Here is a 19,182-nt window from a genome sequence, read left to right as displayed (position 1 = left end):
TATGATTTAGCAGAGGGTTGTTAGAGTTAGGGTACTATGGTTAGGCTGCGGTTGGACTTGATGATCTTTGAGGTCTTTTCCAACCTGAGTAATTCTATGATTCTCCTCTCCTCATATCTATGCTGTCATGTCTGACATCCAGTCAACTGTAAGAGTCACCAGGAAAACTACTGCAGCTGCTGTTGCAGGGTGATGTTGCTTTGTCCCTGTACCACCAAAGCTGTGCACAGTTACTCTTCCACTTCCTATTTATGTCACTGTGAAGCCAGTGGAGCCCAAACTGAACAAGAACCAGGTTTCCATAGTGTAGCAGTTATCACGTTTGCCTCACATGCAAAAGGTCCCTGGTTTGATCCCAGGTGGAAACAGTGGAAATTTTGCATGGAGAGGTGGTGAGGCACTGGCATAACTGTGGTGCCCCATCCCTAGAGGTGCTCAAGGCCAAGTTGGATGGGGCCCTGAGCAACTGAGCTGGTGGGGGACAGCCCTGCCCATGGCACAGGGTGGGGCTGGGTGGGCTTTAACGTCTCTTATGGCTCAAACCATTCTATGTTTCTATTTGCTTCTATTCTATTCTGTTATGCTATGTTATGTTCTAATACTTTAAAAACAAACAAACAAACAAACAAAAAAACAAAAAAACCCAAAAAAACCCAAAAACAAACAAAAAAGAAAAACAAAACAAAACAAAAAAAACCCAGAGGGAGTGAAAGAGAATAACACTGTCTTGTCACAGCTAAATATTTCCTTTCCAGTTTGTTGTTGCTGTTGTCTTTATGGGGGAGGGTGTGGGGGGGGTCTTGTGGTGATACATTAGAACTATTTCATTCGTAACAGAGGACTTCAACGTTTTGCTGAACATTTGGAATACCCCAAAACATCTTCAGGTCACACCACCTAATGCCACAGGATAAATAGTGTTGGTAACTGCTTACATAAATTCCATAGGAATTAAATCCCACAATGGGCTGAGAGCAAATCTCACTTAATTCCCATTTGCAGTGTGCTCTGAGAAACATCTGCTCATTGAGTTATGTGCATAAGATCAGAACTGCCCCACTGCACCTTCAATGTGGCTCTGAGAGTAATGTGGCCCCTCAGGTCCTCCTCTGAAGATTAAGTGGGTGGAGCAGTCTAGACAATTTATGTTATTATATCACTACTATCTGCTGAGAACAGCCTGTCGGACCTGCCCAAGTGATACTCAGGTGTGCTACAGCAGACAGAAGGCAACATGCAAAGGCTTAGGGCAGTTTGGTTCACTTTGCTAATTGCTGAGTATCCACTTAACCCTACTCACTTGTGCTCCTTACATAATGAAATTGTTTCATTGACAATGAAGCAATTCATCCTCTATATTTGAGAATGGATGAAGATCACAAGTTCTTTCATTCTGCTCCTTGAGACCTGTGAGGGCTGAGCCTGTTCCCAAGACTCTAAGATGGATAAAATTAGTCTAGATAAATCCCACTCATAGTGATCTGCAAAAGAGGATTTCAACCCGAACCTTTTTCAAAATAGGTAGGGGATTTGCAGTCAGCTGAAAAAAGTAATGAGCTGGTCCAGAGCTGCTCCTTTACACAGAGTGGTTACAACATGCACAGCACAGGCACTGCAACCTGCGCCAAATATAATGGACGGTTTATGTAAGCTTTTTAGTTCTGTTAATCCTTCTGATCTGAGAAAGGAGTGACATGCTGGAAAACTAAGCTGGAAAGCAAAGAGAAAGTGATGAAAATGAACAAGAGATTATGCCCAAGAAGGGCTAAAGAAACACAAAACACACTTCTGCTTAAAAGCAGTAGTACAGTTTCTGAGCATGGAGTGGATACTAACCTGAGTATGTGGCTTGGGAAGTCCAAATGCAGCATGGAGCATCTTTTAAAAGAGCAAAACTTAGATCTCACCAGAGGATGACTTAAACCCAAGCAGAATACACATGCCACTGGCAGGGACTCTAAGTCATGGTGTTTATGAAGAAATGAGTTATAGTCCCTTGCAGATTACTGTCCTCTCCCATAGGCAGAGGTTGCATTTGTCAGAGCTTTTTGAGTGCTAGTGGCAGCTTCCCATTGAGGACACAGAATCCTGAAGTCCTCTTTGCAAGCCGCCTTCAGAAGACGGTGTAGGCTGTAGTCTCCCACAGCTGAGCTCAGGCAGCTCAGCAGGAGTGGGTGTTCCTCCTGAGGAGAAATACTGCAGAACTATTTGTATAGCATCTGCATTAAATAATGGAAAGCAGCTGCATTCAGAGTGATGGACAGGCATAGCAAATGTCTGCATGTATCACACCAATTCTGGGAGGAATACAGCCTTCCAATGGAATATTACCATTGCAGTATTAAGACTGGAAGTGCTTTTCATTTTACTCAGTTGCCAAACTATCTGAAGTCAGCTCTCACTTCTAACTTTCCTATCAGCTGCTCTCCAGAGTGCCCACCAGAAGGTGCTTTCATGCTTGTGAAAAACAAAGTTTTCCACTTTCACAAACTTTACGCCACTTGCTCTGATCAGAGTGAAGATGCTGGGATAAATTCTCTGGATGCAAACCAGTCCTTCAGAAAACAAAATCCAGATTCTAGGCAGCTAGTACAAGTGCCGAATGAAGGTAAACATACACCAAATCTTAAGAAAACACTGCAGTAAAAGAATATCAATAAGCTTGTCAACTAATCTGCAAAACTGATTAGCAGGAGTATCTCTTGTATACTTTTGTATAAAAGGTACAACCTTATAATACTCTGAAACAACTGCACTTCAGTAAAACAGGCCCTTTAATACAACATTCGAGATGGAGCCCTTGTCTTAAGGCATTGGCTGTCACAGTCGCCAAATCACAGCACTGCAGTAGATGGACCTGAAAATGGGGAGGAGATCTTCTTCACACAGACTTGTCTCCCTTTCCCACCCCTGGTCATTCATAGAGCATATGCAGGTTGGCATCTCCCAACAGGATGAAAGCACCAGAGACCTGAGGGCTTGATCAGGTCAGGGGAATCAGTGTGAGGGAAAAAATGGAAGATAAAGTAGCTCCCGCAACCACCTTTATCCTACTTATCCTTTCTATTTAAAACCTGCGCTGAAGAGAGTTCCGGACCTGAGCGGGTTTAGTTTTGGGAAAGGGGTGGGCAGGTGCATAATTGAATTGCTGCTTGTTTAGAGTGGCAGTACAAAGCCAGGAGCCCGCACTGAGTTCTTGAAGTGTAACCCAAAAATGTCACATCACTCTGAAACAGAAAAAAACTTCTAAGAGGAGTGTAGGTGGAACAATTCGGCTTGCCTGTAATTGCTTACATTTCCTCTGCTTTCATGGTGTGAGAATGCTGGATACATCCGGCATGGCTTAAAATATAAGCAATTAATATTTTACTTACACGTGCATATTGGGTCTATGTAATATGCCCAGATGCTCTTCAGAAGCACCAAAGTACTTCAGTAAGTTTTTCAGCAGGAACTGGAAAACAGCATTCTCTTGGTGTTGCAGCTACCAACTGAAGGTACTTAAGTACCTTTGGTGAGCATAGAATCATAGAAATACTTGAGCTGGAAGAAACCACGAAAGATCATCCAGTCAACTGCTGTAACAGAACAGCCCCATCCCCCACAGCCTGGGACCCACTTCAAGGCCAGCCCATGTCTTATTGTTGTTTACAAAGACTACAGTTACCTATTGTTTTTCAATCAGAACATTAATTTTAGATCGATCACCACTGCTGATGTTAGTATTTTTACTAACAGAAAGAGACATTTCTTAAAAGGTCTACAGTGGCATTTCTGAACTGCTGCAGTCAATGATGGCAGAACTGCTTAAATAACATGGGTATGCTTTTGTCATAATGCTATTTGTGTTCAAATTTGTCTATTCAAGCACAGATAAACAGTCTCTGGAAAGGTCAGAGGGAGGCCAGGTAAACTAAAATCAGTCATTTGTACTGCACTACCCCACAGAATTAATCAATTTGAAGTGTTCTCAGAGATCTTCTGTGCCACATCCATGACTTGTATATTGCTGGACTATATATTCAAGAGCCATGCTGCACGAGTTAGCTTTTCTGGATGATGTGGCTTTCTGTTTTGTTGTTTGTAGGAAGCCTGTTTTCTCAGATGAGATGAGATCTTCCCTGGTGGAAGATGCATCTAAAAGAAGGAACTAGGCAAGAAATCCATACCAACAAAATTACCAATTGTGATTCTTTACATACAACGAAGGTTTGGAAGGGGAAAGAAAATAGGGAATGTGACATTACTTGAAGCTGATTATTGGGACCTTAAAGGTTAATTGTGTCAAAACTCTAAGAAAAGCATTGTCTCCCCTGCAACTATGACTGGGCGTCACAATCTTATTTTTCTGGCACTGCTTTTGTACTATGACACAATTATTCTGGTATTATTTGGTATTGGAGAGGGATGGAGAGCTGCACTTGTACATGGCCCTTCTCCTGTCATTGTTCTCTATTCCATCAGGCAGCTCATCCTGCAGTATTACTCACCCCAGGGAGGCCTTCCTCAAGCCTTTTATTTATTTATTTTGAGAGAGAGTTTTGCTCTTGCTGTCAGTGAAAAGCTGAAGCTTAAGACCTACTTGCTCCAGTGGCAGATGGCATGTATAGGGCATTTTATTCCTTGAAGGCAAATGTGTGCCCATCTTACAAGCTCATTTCCTTGGTGACCTCACAACGTGACTGTGGCAGAGATGCTGAATTGCTTATTCCAGACCGCTCTAATTAAGCTCTCCATTAAAATAAAGTAGTAAAAATAAGGTGGTTTTATTTGTTTGTTTTGTCTTAGTTCTTTCATGGGGATTGTTCTGCTATATGGCATGAAAATATGTCTCCACAGAAATATTCATGTTGGTACTGCAAGATATATCCCATCCCTGGAGGCACTCAAGGCCAGGTTGAATGGGGCCCCAGGCAGCTGAGCTGGTGAGGGGCAGCCCTGCCCATGGCATGGGGTGGGGATGGGTGGGATTTGATGTCTTTCCAACCTAAGCCTATGATTCTACAATTCTATGATTCAGTGATTCTGTGAAATGGAAATAAATTATGAGTCCAATAAATCTATACACCCTGATAACAACTCTCTTGGTGGCACATCTTTGTTAGAGTGGACTGTTAGAAGGCTGAGATGAGCTTAAGTCTTGTTCCTTACAGATCCTGTGGGTCCAACAGGATGCTGAGGCTGATTTCATTTCCCAGGAAGGGGAGCAGAGCAATGCCTGCAGTCTGCACTTGCCCACCGTGCACCCCTACAAAGGGCCGCAAGCTCCTCTACTAGGCACCAGGACTGGAGGCCACTGATGAATATGCACAATTACCAGCTCTGGCTGAATGAATCTTTTCCCATAGAGTTTGTGACTCATGAAGGTTTGCTGAAAAATTTATGGTCTGTTGTAGAGTTGTGTGTCTAAAGAACTCTTGACTGGGGGAGGTGAGATCCAATTCACTTCTGGTTGTTGCAGAAAAATGGGACATTTCTTACTGAGTCTGTCCCAAAAGTAGGGTTTTAAAGTGATAAGATGTAGGTAAGACAGAATTCCCTGTTCTTTAACAGAACAGGAACCTGCTTTATTCTCAAGGCCTTCTTGCCTGTTTGCTCTAAGAAGGGCAGCTGACAATCATCAGCATTTCTGAGATACACATCGTAATGCAACTTCTTTTGTTTCTTGACATTATGGGCCTTAATTTACATGGAAAAAAATTAACAAAATTATCAACAGTAGGGAAAAAAAAAAAAAGTTCTGCTGAGATGCTGCAGCTCATAAAATTAAAATGCAAGATAAAACAAATGAGTACACCCTTGTTCAGATAATACGGTAGACTGTAAGGAAGGCATTTCTCATCTCATTTGAGATGTCTTTCTGAGAGCTGTGACTCTGACAAGAGAGCAGCTCCCTGCTGGAGGAGGAGCATGGCTACAGCAATGGATGCTCTGTGAACTCAGGCAGACATTCAGTGCCCAGGGACTGAGCATGGCCAAGCAATGCCCATTTTTTAACACATTTCTGGTTGTGGCAAAAGAAGAAGACCAGTGACAGAAGCAGAGGAAATCTATTGCAGCAATTCACCAGACTGGATACTGGGGAAGCGTTGAGATGGTCCTGTTAGCACTGTCCTGAGTGTGCACCAGGGTGTGTAGCTGGTGAGTAGTTTGCACTGGGGCTCCACCACATTTGTTCACTGAACCACAGAATCACTAAGGTTGGAAATGACCATCAAGATCATTTAGCCTCACCAGCCCATCACCACCATGCCCAGCTAACCGTGTCCCTCAGTGCCACATCTCCATGTCATTTGCAAACCTCCATGGACGGTGACTCATGGTTATACTCGTGGTTTGCTCTCATTACTTTCAGTTCCTGTTTTCATGTTCATTAGCCAAAGCTGTTTCATTCACCTTTTAATTGGATTAAACACATCCTTTTCTGTCCTTATTTCAATTGACTTGCCAGTGTTGTTCCTTTGCTAAATATCCAGAGAAGCTATAAATGGAGATGCTGGCAGGAATTAATGCTTTAGCTTGTGTGAGTGATGCTAAGCATCTGTGACATTCCTTAACATCAAGTTACATCCATCCCTTCATGGATGGGGCTGCTGACACCACCAGGCATCTTCTGCAGGAACCTACAGTTACTGTCTAGAAGCACTGAAAGTATTCTGAATATGTTGCTAGTTAAAGCCCAGAGCTACAAGAGGGTTTAACTGTGGCCAGCACCCCTGGCAATTGAGCATTCTGAATCATCAGCTGACACAGGTGCTTGTGCTGTGCCAAACACACACAGGTACATATGGTGGGAGTTCCGTGAGGATGCCCAGGAGACCCAGCTTCTCTGGAGAATGTTTTGTAGGTTGGGTTTTCCTGACTGAGCTCCATCAGAATGATCCTGGTAGGAACAGGTGATCACTGATGCCAGAAGCAGGGTGGATGGCACCCTTAGAAGCCCACATAAAGGGCTTTATGCCTGGGGACACCTGGCTGCACTGAAAGGGGTTTCACATCTGAGAGGTGCTGGGATATCTGGTGCACAAAACTGGTGAAAATTGGGCACCTTGAGGAGCTTTGAATAGACTGGGTCTCAGTGCTGTCAGGGTACATGGCAGCCAGGTCCTACCAAAGCTGCACTCTGGGTGCAATCATGCTTTTTTCTTTTCCTTTCACTCAGTCTGTCCATCATGAGTAAGCAACCAGGATCACACAAGAGAGTCATTGTAACTCTAGTTCCACAACAGTTTCTGAGACCTTTGTGATAGATTTTCACTGTACTTCATTCACTGTCTTACATTGTGTCCGCATTCGTAACAGCATGTAATTCTCAAAAGTAATGTCCTTTCCCTTTGTTCCCTCTGCAACTTCCTTATCGTTGTAACAGCATTCTTGAGGAATTCAGGGCTGCTGAAATTAATTTCAGGGCTGCTTTCCCTTTGGAGGATGATATAGAGATAATATCAGCAGTAACCAATGTGTTTTCTAGTGACCAACTACAAGTAGATTAGCGGTTGGTAAAAGATGTTTTTATAGTGTCAGGGATAGAACCAAATATTTGTTTTGGATTGGGAGGCATTCTGCTGGAATACTATTTAGATGTGAGTGGTTTTACTTGCTAACTGCTGACATTTAATATTTGGCAATAGGAACACGTAGGGAGGAAAATACAGCAAAGCTATGGAGTTACATTAAGTTACCAGAGTCTGTGGGAGGACTAGATGCCAGATACAAAGTAGTAACTTTGTCATTATGTCTGATTGTACAAATTGCATAATAGAGGGGTCAGGAGCATAACTCAGTTCTGAATTTCAGCACTTTCAAAGTCTGTTCACACAGTGCAAGGTACTTATTCTGTCTGAAATAAGATTTCTTTCTACAAATGGGGGCAGTTTTAATGCTCACACACAGACTTGCTGCTCTTTTACTCCAAGCTAAGTGCACTCAGAGTACTAACAATGCTAACTGAGAGGAAAAAAAAAGTGATGTTCCTGTGGAAGAGTGGGAAATGTTAGGGAGAAACAGAGTGATGGAGTCATCAGCTCCCATAATACAAGCAGCAAGAGAGCAGTAGGTTTCTGAGGTGTTAGCTGGGATCAAGCATAAGGAATTATTGTGTGCTATGGAATCAATTTCTCTGTTGTATTTCTTGTTCTTTTATATTAACAGAGTTATGAATTTCAGTTGCTCACCTGGTCTTTAGAAACATTTTGTTGGCCTACCTTATTTTTTTAGGCTTAAATTCTGTCATGACAGGCAGCAAGAGAGCTTCTCCAGAATAAAAGCAGAACTCAAGCACAGAGAATGTGGGTAACGCAGTGCTGGAGAGAACAGCACATAACCTTCCCTCTGCACCCTGGACAGACACACAGCCCCGGGACATGTTTGTGTGTGGGGTTTTGTGTGATGTGGTGAGCACCCATGAGAGAAGAACAGAGAGTGCTACTTGACACCCTGCAACCTGGTCTCAAGGACAAGCTAACCTGGCAAAACAAGAACAGTCCCTCGGTTTGTGCTATGGCTGCATCCTAAACCCCAGCCTCAAATGTCCAAAGAAACCACTGCTGGCTGTCATGGTTTTAAACAGGAGATTTTCTGCTTGGCTACAGCTGGGTTTCTGTTAACACAGATTGTCGTTGAATGGATTCAGGGTGGAAAATGGTAGGAAGAGAAGGAGTTCTTGCAAACATGCATTGAATTCTACCCTTACATATCTTTAAGCAATAGGAAGATCTCCTTTTTTTCCCCTTTTCTCTTTAAAGAGGGTGTTGCCCAGGGGGTGTGCTATGGCAGCAGCATCCAGCAGTACATTATTTGCTTCCTTCCAAACTGAAATATAAAGGACTTGTTATTGCATAGGCCTGCTGTAATTTTGGAAATTTAATCCTCACCATTTGGGGGGAAAAAAAAAATCACACTCCTCCCTGCCACATAAACTTTCTAAGCAGATTCTCTGCCAAGTTTTAGAGTGTTCCAATTTCAAGTTATTTTGATCTCATCTCCAACATGCTTTTTTAATGTATCTTATCATTAGAGATTCCTTATTGTGCAGTTGCAGAGTTCCCACGCTTAATGCAGATGGAGCAGAGTTTAGCCAGGCTGCTGCAATAGCTCAGCTGGAGGAGAGATGTGATTATTCATCTAAAAAAGCTCAGTTTCCTAAGCCACATGCTGCTGTGACCTGTCTCCAGACACAGAGGCACTCACAAAGCAGTGCTCCTGGTGCAGTGCCTGGTACCCGCAGCACACAGGTCGTAGTGAGGCTCAGGTGAGGAGTGTGGGCATGCAGGAGCGTGAGATGAAAACATTCCAGACAAGAGCTTTGCAGGCACTGAAAGCAGAGGGCTTCATTTTTCCACCTTGGAAGCATTTAGGTTTGATGCTCCAGAGTGCTGACCACAGTTGGCTACGGCAAGGTGAGCACTGTGTGCTCAGCCCAACACTGAGCAAGAAGCTGAAGTGGTCACACACAGTAGGACTTCAGCAGCTTCACCATACCACGTAAGAAGGAGGAAAGACTATTTGCATCTCCCCAGAAACCATTGCACCCCTGTGAAGCAAGCAGCTGCAGCAGCATCTAAGCAATCACACCAAGTGACATTCAGGAAAGGTTTCAGAGAAGCTTTAACAAGCACTTTGCTTCACCCGCCATCTTGACAACACACAGAAAGACTTTGCTCCTGTCAAAACCCTCCTGTGACACTGAGGAGGCAAGTAAAACATTTTATTAGGAGAGTTTTTCTCTCCAGGGGCTGCTGGTCCATACTTTATAATCTTAGGTAGTGTTCTCTTGCTCCCACTGTATCTTCCCTGGGGATTTCAAGCCTTTCTCCCACTGAGACAGTTTGACAAATAAACAACATGCAGCTATTTTATGACTTTTCCCAGTTTTTGCAGTGAGACATTCCCATGTAGCAGCTAATGAAAGCAGCACAGCATAGCATCATCTATCTGCACTGCCGGTTGGAGTGCTCTAGTGCTTGCAGCTGGGCACTGTGCACTTCCTAATGTGTGCCGACTTCGATATGAACTTCTCTGGCTATTATTTGCTTGATTACTGGCTTTAAAAATCCCTTACTTAAAGTACTTCCTTTGCTTATGAAAACTAGCAGCAACAGGTGATACTTGATGCTGTTTAGTTGAATCAACCCACTCACTCCTCACTGCAAACAGCACAAGTTTCATCCCTCTCCGTCATGTACAGGAGTGTTCCCACCACAACCAAGTGAGGACTGCTTTGTCCACACTGCCTGCTCTCCACATTACCCTGTGCCTCCCAACAGCTGGTTCTCTGTTACGCCTGATGTGATGTATATGCGATCTAAGACGCTTGCACAAGCAGAGCTGAACCATTGCCAAGCATGAGGGCTGCAGCCATGCTTAAACATCTGAAACCTCCCCTCCTGGCAGCAGCACAGAGCAGGTGGGGTTCATTTTTCTCATGCAAAACCATCTGTGAGGTCAGAGAAGGACAGGGCTGGGGAGTCCCTGACAGCCTGCAGGCAGTTTTTCCTAATGGTGGACACCAACAAGCAGTGAGAGGAAGTATAGGAAGGTTCAGCTCCCCTCCCACAAAGACCATTTTGAACAATGCAGACGGTATCTATCAAAGAAAGACACTGAGGCCCTGAACTATGTCCAAAGAAGGGCAATTGAAGTTGTGAAGGGTCTGGAACAGAAGTCTTAGGGGGAGTGGTTGAGGGTGATGGGACTGTTCCGTCCAAAGAAATGGAGGCTCAGGGGAAACCATATCGCTCTCCACAATGACCTGAAAGGAGGCTGTGATGAGGTAGGGGTCAGCTTCTTCTCTCATGTAACAGCAATAGGATAAGAAGGAATGACCATAGTTTGCACCAGGGGAGGTTCAGGTTGTATATAGGAAGAATTTATTCTCTGAAAGAGTGGTGAAACAGTGGCATAGGCTGCCCAAGGAAGTGGTGGGGTCACCATACCTGAATGTGTTCAAGAAACATGTAGATGTGGCACTGAGGGACATAGACAGTAAGCATGCTGGTAGGCCTACAATTGGACTAGGTGGTCTCAGAGGTCTTTTCCAACCTTAACGACTCCATCATTCTATGCTCAAGAGTAACTTTGCCTTGGGGCAGAGAATGAATCTCTTGAGGTCTCTTCCAGCTCTACTTTTCTACAAATACTTCTAGGTTTCTCCTTTGCATCTCTATTCTAAACCTGATGTCCCCAGCACACACTGGGTAGCAGTCACTGGAAGGTGCCATTCTGAGCCTAAGAGATGAGCCCAGCCTATTCTTGGAGTTCCCACAACCTTGGAACGCTCATGAAGCTACCAAACAGAAGATTCAGTACTTTGTTATTGTTTTATCTTTCAAAATTCTCCCTACTGTTTAAAAACTGGCTGACATGTTTGAGGTTCAGCTCTGAAAGGACATTTTGCCAAGTAGCTTCAGCAAAAAAAGCAAATAAACAAACCCCACTGTCCCTTCCATGCAGTGCCACACACTTGTTGGATGACTTTGAATAACCATTTTCCTTCTTATCACCTGAGTATTGTCAGCTTTCAAATGTTTATGAGAGAATTTTGTCCCTTCTCTCTTATTCCTTTCTTTCAGGGGAAAAAGCTGGCAAAGACATATCCATACCATAGCTGTAGTGCCCATGGGTCTTCCTAACTCTCCTTGTGCAGTTCTGTAACCCCATCACTTAACTATAAATCACAAATTGTCCACTTGACAGCTGTGTTTCCAGCCCATAATCACATTAAGTGGCTGCACAGCCAGTATGAATCAGGGTTTGGCTCACAAGAGCACACTGATGTAAGAAGTTGCCCACAAATCTGCTAGTGCATTTGCAGCCCCCCCCGAGGCGCCATCACTGGGGCATCATCAAAGCTCTGCCAAGCTCCTACCCTCATAAGCATGCTGATTTCATGGGGTATACATTTACTCTCCTGCCTACTGGATTTGTGTTAGCTGATTCTTATTTTATAGGGGGAAATAATGTCCTGCTTAGATAACGATATCAACTGCATAGCAAAAAGTTGTACAGCTCCATACTGCTGCTATGAGTGTCCTGGGGATCCTTTTCTAATCATTTTGTTGTCAGCAACAATTTAAAGCACGGTAATAGAAAAATCTGTCTTTAGAGCCCACTTCCTGCCACTAAAGTAAAAAACAACTCCCATTATTCCAACAGAGAAAGAATTCCTATCAGTAAAGTTGTCTTTAGAAAGCTATAGCAATATATTTTTATTTCTCACATAGTTCAAACTTTCATTGCCTTTAATAGGGCTAACCACTCTGTTTCATTTTCCAGTTACTTTGGGATGATTAAATAATCACACATCCCAACTTTGGTGCTCTACATCCCTCATCCTCAGCCTGAGGTTGACCTCTCAGCTGTTTTGTACCCAGCAGCTTCAGCTGAGGGTGCAGTGCTGTGGCTTGTTCACCACTCACTCTGGGAGATGGTAAGATCAATGGTATCATCATCCTTACACAGCATTCAGTAGCCTCATCCACTACTTGCTGCTGTGGGTGACACCTCAATGTGTGGGTGATGTGTCTTGTGACACCTCATAACCACTGATGGACTTCCCAACACCAAATCAGGCAGTAGTTCAGGCTGCCCAGGGCCACAACCTATCTGGCCTTGAATGCCTCCAGGAATGGAGCATCAGTCTCCACATGTGGACCTCAGTCTGTTGTGTCTTGTTACTGATGGTTCCTTACAGGTGACTTGGAAGCCCCCTAGCCCAATAGCCAGTATTGGCTGTTTGATGTACCAGCCTTTAAAAGCAGGTCTTCCCACACTGTGTGTAATTCCCAGCTTGGAGGTGGTTTGGCCTCCTGATTAAGGACACTATACTCCTGTATCTCCCAGTTCCAGACCTTTCCTTCAGCACTAGGTACTCAGCTAAACAGCAAGTTACATTCTAGCAAAGCTCTACAATTCAGAGGGAACATCCTGAACATGATCAGAAACTAAGCTACACACTGAGCAAAGGAAAGCTCCACAAAACAAATCTCCTTTGAGTTCTTGGCTCTGGGAATACATTTCTGCCAAGGGATGGCCAGCCTCCAGGGCCTCAGAAGAGAAATGCAGGGGGAAGCCTAGGGCAGGGCACACAGAACATCCATCCACACAATGTCTCTGATAACAACTTTAGTGCCTCTGCAGCCACAGTAACTGACTATTGAGCTGCCACAAACCAAGCATCACCATCAGTCACCTGATGAGGCATTATCTCACCTGTTTGCTAAGGTCTGTACTTCTGTCAAGGGCAGAAACAAGACTCTGAGTGACGGCACTCCCTAACCAGGCAATTTTGAACTCTGCACTGTCTGAACCCAAACAATAACATTCCATTTTGTATTTGATATACCAGATAGAAATCCAGACCAAGGTCTTCAAGGTGAAGCACTGATTAAATCTTTCATTTTACACTCCACACTGATTTTTATCTCCTAAATATTTGGTTCCACCCCCTCGCCAAATTTCCTTGCTCTTCATCTTGTGAGTGATGAGAACAGCTCTGTCTAGCAACACTGTATCTCCTGCACAGATTATACCCTGTGCTTGTGCTAGCAGTCACTGCTTCCTTGACAGAGGAAATTAAAGAAATCAAGTTTTGTTTTTTTTTAAAACACCATCTCAGTGATAAAAGGAATTGAATCCCTTCCTTGCCTACGCAAGCAGAGAGTTTCTCTTTAATTACACAGCACTAAATGCTAACAAGCCCACTTCCAGGCCTCTTATCACAGATTCCTAACACTCCCCACATTCATCACATTGACTAAATGATTAAATAATGTATGAAAAATGCCTCCAAGCAATGAGTGGCATCTTGATAATAGGAACACACAGCATTTCAGACTAGGGAAATCTGAGGAAACCTCACTGAAGTGAGCTATAAAGCAGCTGCCATAAGAACTTACAAACCACTGGTATGAAGGAGAAGGCTTTTTCCACCAGGCTTTTGGGATAGAGCTGTTATAACATGCCACAGTGTGTGCAGTCTTTGCCATGGAGCTGCAAATCTGCCTATGACCATCAGTCACACAGTTGTTATGCTTTTATTACCATCTTATATTGGCAGCACCCTTAGTAATATTCCCTTGTCTCCAACCCCCACACGCTCAGGGCGAAGAGGTGAGGAAACAGCAACCTCACGTGAAACCTTCTTGCCTTGAACATCAGCAGCAACAGAAGGAACTGGGATGCCTGGCTTTTGCTTGTATTATGAGGGTGTAGTCTGGGGTCAAGCTGAAGAAGCACTTGCAAAAAGATGCTGCCACATGGGCTGCAGTTGCCCAGCTAGTGCCAACCACAGCCAGGCAAGGCCTACTTGCAACAACAGCAAATTACAAAGTCAGAATGGTATTGAACTCTATCACAAAACAAAATTAACACTGTGCCTAGTGTGGCCATATGCCTGCTGCTGGGTTTTGCTGCATGCCCATGGCCTCACCATGGCTATCCCAAACGTGTACATGACTACCTGCAATAATACAGGTGCTTCATAAGATTCTATGCAGCTCCTGATGAGAAAAATGCTAATAATAGCTATCATTGTGGCAGATTCCTTGCTTGTGCGTGGGTTTTATTTTTGTGTCATTAGAAAAAAAAATAAAAATCTCATCTGTTAGTTCTTTTCTTTAACTAGCTATGGCACACAAGCACTATAGCTTTCTTACAAAAGCCTAACTGCCTCTCCACCTTCTGCCATCCAAAGTTCACATGAAAATAGTTCTTTGGCCCCAGCTTGAGTTACTTGAGTGAATCACAGAGTCACAAAATGGTTTAGGCAGGAAAGGACCTCAAAGCCCACCCAGCCCCACCCATTTCAGGGTGGTCCCCCACCAGCTCAGCCGCCCAGGGCCCCATCCAACCTGGTCTTGAGCGCCTGCAGGGATGGGGCACAACAGCTTCTCTGGGCAGTTGTGCCAGCGCCTCACTGCACTCTGAGCAAAGAATTTTTGCCTAACATCCCACCTAAATCTCTACTCTTTTAGTTTAAAGCAGTTCTCCCTTGTCCTATCACTATCAGACCACAGAGCTAAGAGTTATTTGTTAGGAGACTATCGCCTTGTATTTATATCTCATTACCTCAGCAAAGGAATTATTTAGCTGTTCACAACACATGTAAAGTAGTATCAATACAGTACATATATCAACCATTCCTGCCTCAATGTATTCAATGTGCTGTACATGAACGAGGAATAACATCAGGAATGAGCAGAGTACTCTGTTGATGGAATAAAATGTCCCAACTTTCTGGGCTGGTGTAATTCTGGCACTTTGCAAGACCATTTCCAATTGCAAAGTTACTGACAGAAGGACTGAAAATGGATCTGCTGCTTGGTATATCTATAACTGACATGTACCATTGAAAACTGCATGTTTTCCAAAAGTCACAGGGCCACTGCATGGGCATAAGATCATATTGGCTCAGCCTCTTCCATGACAGCTTTTGGACTGAATAGTCTCAGCTTTTCTCTTACAGACTGTAAGAGTCCAAAGAGCTTTTTACATTGCTCTGGTTGGAATAAAATCTTGTCCTTGTTGAAAATTAATTATTGAGGGTTATGCTACTTTATAATGTATTTATGTGCCCTTGGGGACACAGCTGAGGCAAGAGCAGCAGCCAGCTCTGCTTTGTGGTGCCTTTCCTCCAAGAACAGCAGGACACAATGATACCCATAGATAGTGCAAGGCTCTGACTGAAGGTTACATAAAGATGAAAGAACAGGAGAGCATAGGCTAAAGACTTGTCATATTGCTATTCCAGTGGCTCTTTGGAGAGAGAGAACAACAATTAAGAATGAAAACCCAACAAATTCACTGGGCTGGGTTGCCCTTTGATCGCTGTTACACTGTTAACATACTTTGTGGTCCTCCTATGCTGAGTTATTGTCTTCTTATACATAACTCTGACCACTAAGGTAAAAAAAAAACCACCTATTTTCTGGTTATTTGTTCCACACATTACTGCAGCTTCTAAAACACGATCAACTCCAATAGCTTAATTGTAGGCTTACTGACTGCCTCAGATGGTCGGTTTTGGCCTTGGAAAGGGAAATAACTTTACCCTGGCATACAACAGAGCTAAGCCTGCCTCACAGATGTGATGGCTATCAACATAACTGTTAAAGTAAGGGAGGGTTCTCAGGTGTTTTATTGAAATATTAGCTCTGTTTGCTTTATGCTGATCAATCACAAAGCCAGGACAGAGATAAGCAGGCAATCTGGGAAGAGGCATTTGGGTGACTTGGCATTACGCACCCTCCCAGCCATGTGGAGCAAGAACAGAGTCAGACTATCAGTTGTAGCACTCAAAGGGCAAATCTCAATAAACATCAAGAAACAAAGAGGAAAACTTTATAGAGATTTCAGTTTCTTAAAACCTTGGGTGAGGAAGCTATCAGACATTTCCCTCTTACTTCCACCTCCTCTCCTGCCCTCAATGACATAATGACATCCTTCTCACACTACAATGCCCTGCCTCATTTGCTCAGCTTCCAATCGTGAGTTTGAAGGATAAAATTTTTGGTGGAAATAACATTGCTTGGGTACTATAATACAAGCAAACAAAAAACTCATGTATTATTGTGGGAATGGGATAGACCAGTACAACGGTAAAGGCATTACAACAAAGGTGTGACAACAGAAACTGCAGCACAACAGAAGAGGATTACTCACCTATATCAGAAGACTCCAGGTTCACACAAGAAAAGTTTCACCAAAGACAGATCTCCAAAAGTGACCCTTCCCTGGGGGTAGTCAGCCCTTAAATGAGGTCTAGGAGAGGGGCAGCCAGGCTCCACCCCTTCTGCTCACACAGATGAATTGCCTTCACCTGTGCTCCCAGGGCTGACTGGGTCCTTTCCCCAGGTGATCAATCAGCAGTTCAGGCTGTGACTCAACAGTTACCATGCAATTATTTATATATATAATATATGATGTGTATATATTATTATTATATACTAGTGTACTGTTACTACTACGGTAAGGAAGTTTTCTTTAAGGAAAGAAAATAAGAGCAGAGGGCTTGAATTCACTTGATTCTGTATTCAAAATGAAGGTCTTTCCAAGCTCAAGGGCATATCCAGGCTGGGTTTGTGGATGGCTACCTACATCTGGAGGTATTTCAGATGTTTGCCCATCCACCCCACTTGCAAATCATATGTGGGGACACCTATTATACAGCAGCCCCCTGCTTCTCCAGCACAGGCATACCTGGTCACACCTGGAAATCCCAACACGAATTGTCTGACCCACATATTTCTCTGGCTTCTTCTAAGTCTTAATTTTCCTTCCCAAATTCACCAGTGAGATCCAGAGACCAGATTGAAAGCAATTTAAAATTTGTCTGATTAACGAGGCTCAGCGGCACTGGTGCTGCACTGGATATGTCAGCACCTGTCTTTCTTCTCTGCTCCGCTTTACTCCAAAAGAGAATTGACTTCAAACAGAAACATTTTCCACATTTCTCAGTTGTTTTTGAGCAACCTAGTTTCACTGAGCCACAGCCTGGAACTCAGCTTGGCAGCTTCCCCTAAGGGCAGAGAGAAGTAGGAAGAATACGAGTACTACCACAGCCTCTTTCACTTCTCCCATATGAAATGCTTGTTGCCAGGTACAGCCTCACTTCTTCTGCAGCACTCCTTTGATGTGGCCCACGGACATCTCAAATATCCCATTTGTGAGGGAGAACCCTACTGCCCTAGGCAAAACACTAGAGCCAGGGCCTAGCCTTGGTGGCTGTGGCCACACATGGTTGATTCCCCACAGACTCCAGATAATGCTCTCAGATACAGGGTTTGAATTTTGAGTGGTCCTGTATGGAGCCAGCAGTTGGACTTGGTGACCCTACACCCCATTCCTGGAGGCACCCAAGACCAGGTGGGATAGAGCCCTGGGCAGCCTGAGATGGTAGGGGGCAGCCCTGTCCATGGCGTGGGGTGGAGCTGGATGGGATTTGAGGTCCTTTCCAATCTAAGCCATTCTATGAATCTATGATCTTAACAGCCCCTTCCAACTTAGGATACCTGCAATCCTATGATTCTATGAAAAGCAGACAGTTTGGGGCAGTAACCAAAGCTGCAATGGAGGCACGTCTCCATAGGCAAGAGAAAGACTCAGAAACCACTCTCAGTCAGTTTGGTCCATACGGTGCAAAGCCTTGCAAACAGGCAACAGACTTCATGTGTCCCAGTTTTGACATCACCATCCTGTTTCCTGCCTATGTTTAAGTGTGCTAATTGCTTGGAAAGGAGTGTTGGGAGGGGGGAAAGAATCTTATGCTCAGATCTTCATGTAGGTGCTGTTGCTAAGAAGCAGGATAAAAAAGAAATTAACCTTTTTTTTCCTTTCTGGAGGAGAGGTTGTAGGAGAAGAACAGGGTAGAACAATCCTTTCAGCTTCATGTAAGGGAGATGCTATTGCACGCAAGAGATGCTGGAGTGAAACAAGCCCCCAGTCATCTTGCAGACAACAACTGCCCCTCACTGCTCTGCATTGGATGGCATTACAGTGTGGAAGAAAGTGGCAGCCTCAGCAACAAGGAGGTTAGCTTTTACAAAGACTGTCTGCACAGGGTGCAGCTCCTGTGGACAAAGTGGGGGACCTTCACATGTCTCTGCATGGTAGAGGTCCCAGACCAGAGGTTGTAGAGCCTGCTGAGAGCTCCCTTCTCTGGCACTCCCATGCCCACATCATCCCTAGCACCTGGGCTCCTCCATCCCTGCAGCACTCCCTGCGCTGTGACCTGTGCTTCCCTGCCTGTCTTCACAGCTGGGTGGGCAGCATGAAGTCAAATGGAGATGCAATATTTTCCTCCCCCTGTGCCACCCCCTAGAGCTGTTTCACTGACTGCCAAGCTCTCTGTGCACAGTCCTAAGTAGGGCACGCTGGTGCATCTCCCACAATTGCTATTTTATCGTTCTCTGGAAGATACTACTTTGCTGTCACCAGTGTCTCATTTGTTCAGCAGTGCCAAAGCCTGTACAAAGGTTGTCAGATCAGTCAGACTGGTACTGTCCTGTACTAGAACAAAAAGTCTGCCCATGGCGATAAGCTAACTTGCTGTTAATTTTCCTTCTGGCCCACTTATGTCATTTTCTGTCCATCACGACTATTATTTCCGAGCTGCCTCTGTATAAAATACTCACACCTGTTAATTCCTGCACTTCAGACCCTGCTGTTTTTTTATGGACTTTGAGA

General features: G+C 44.2%; 1 non-coding gene across 1 annotated transcript; it reads left to right on the top strand.

Moving 5' to 3' along the window:
- Nucleotides 1-295: 295 nt before the first annotated feature.
- Nucleotides 296-368, top strand: TRNAV-CAC (transfer RNA valine (anticodon CAC)). Its single transcript has one exon. It is a non-coding gene; the product is annotated as a tRNA-Val (tRNA).
- The last annotated feature ends 18,814 nt before the right edge of the window (nt 369-19,182 follow it).

The sequence above is a fragment of the Coturnix japonica genome, chromosome 2, assembly GCF_054131305.1.
Source record: "Coturnix japonica strain WE chromosome 2, WE-NBRP24, whole genome shotgun sequence".
Taxonomy (NCBI): domain Eukaryota; kingdom Metazoa; phylum Chordata; class Aves; order Galliformes; family Phasianidae; genus Coturnix; species Coturnix japonica.
The sequence above is the reverse complement of the archived record's forward strand: the minus strand, read 5'-3'. Positions and strand labels throughout refer to the sequence as shown.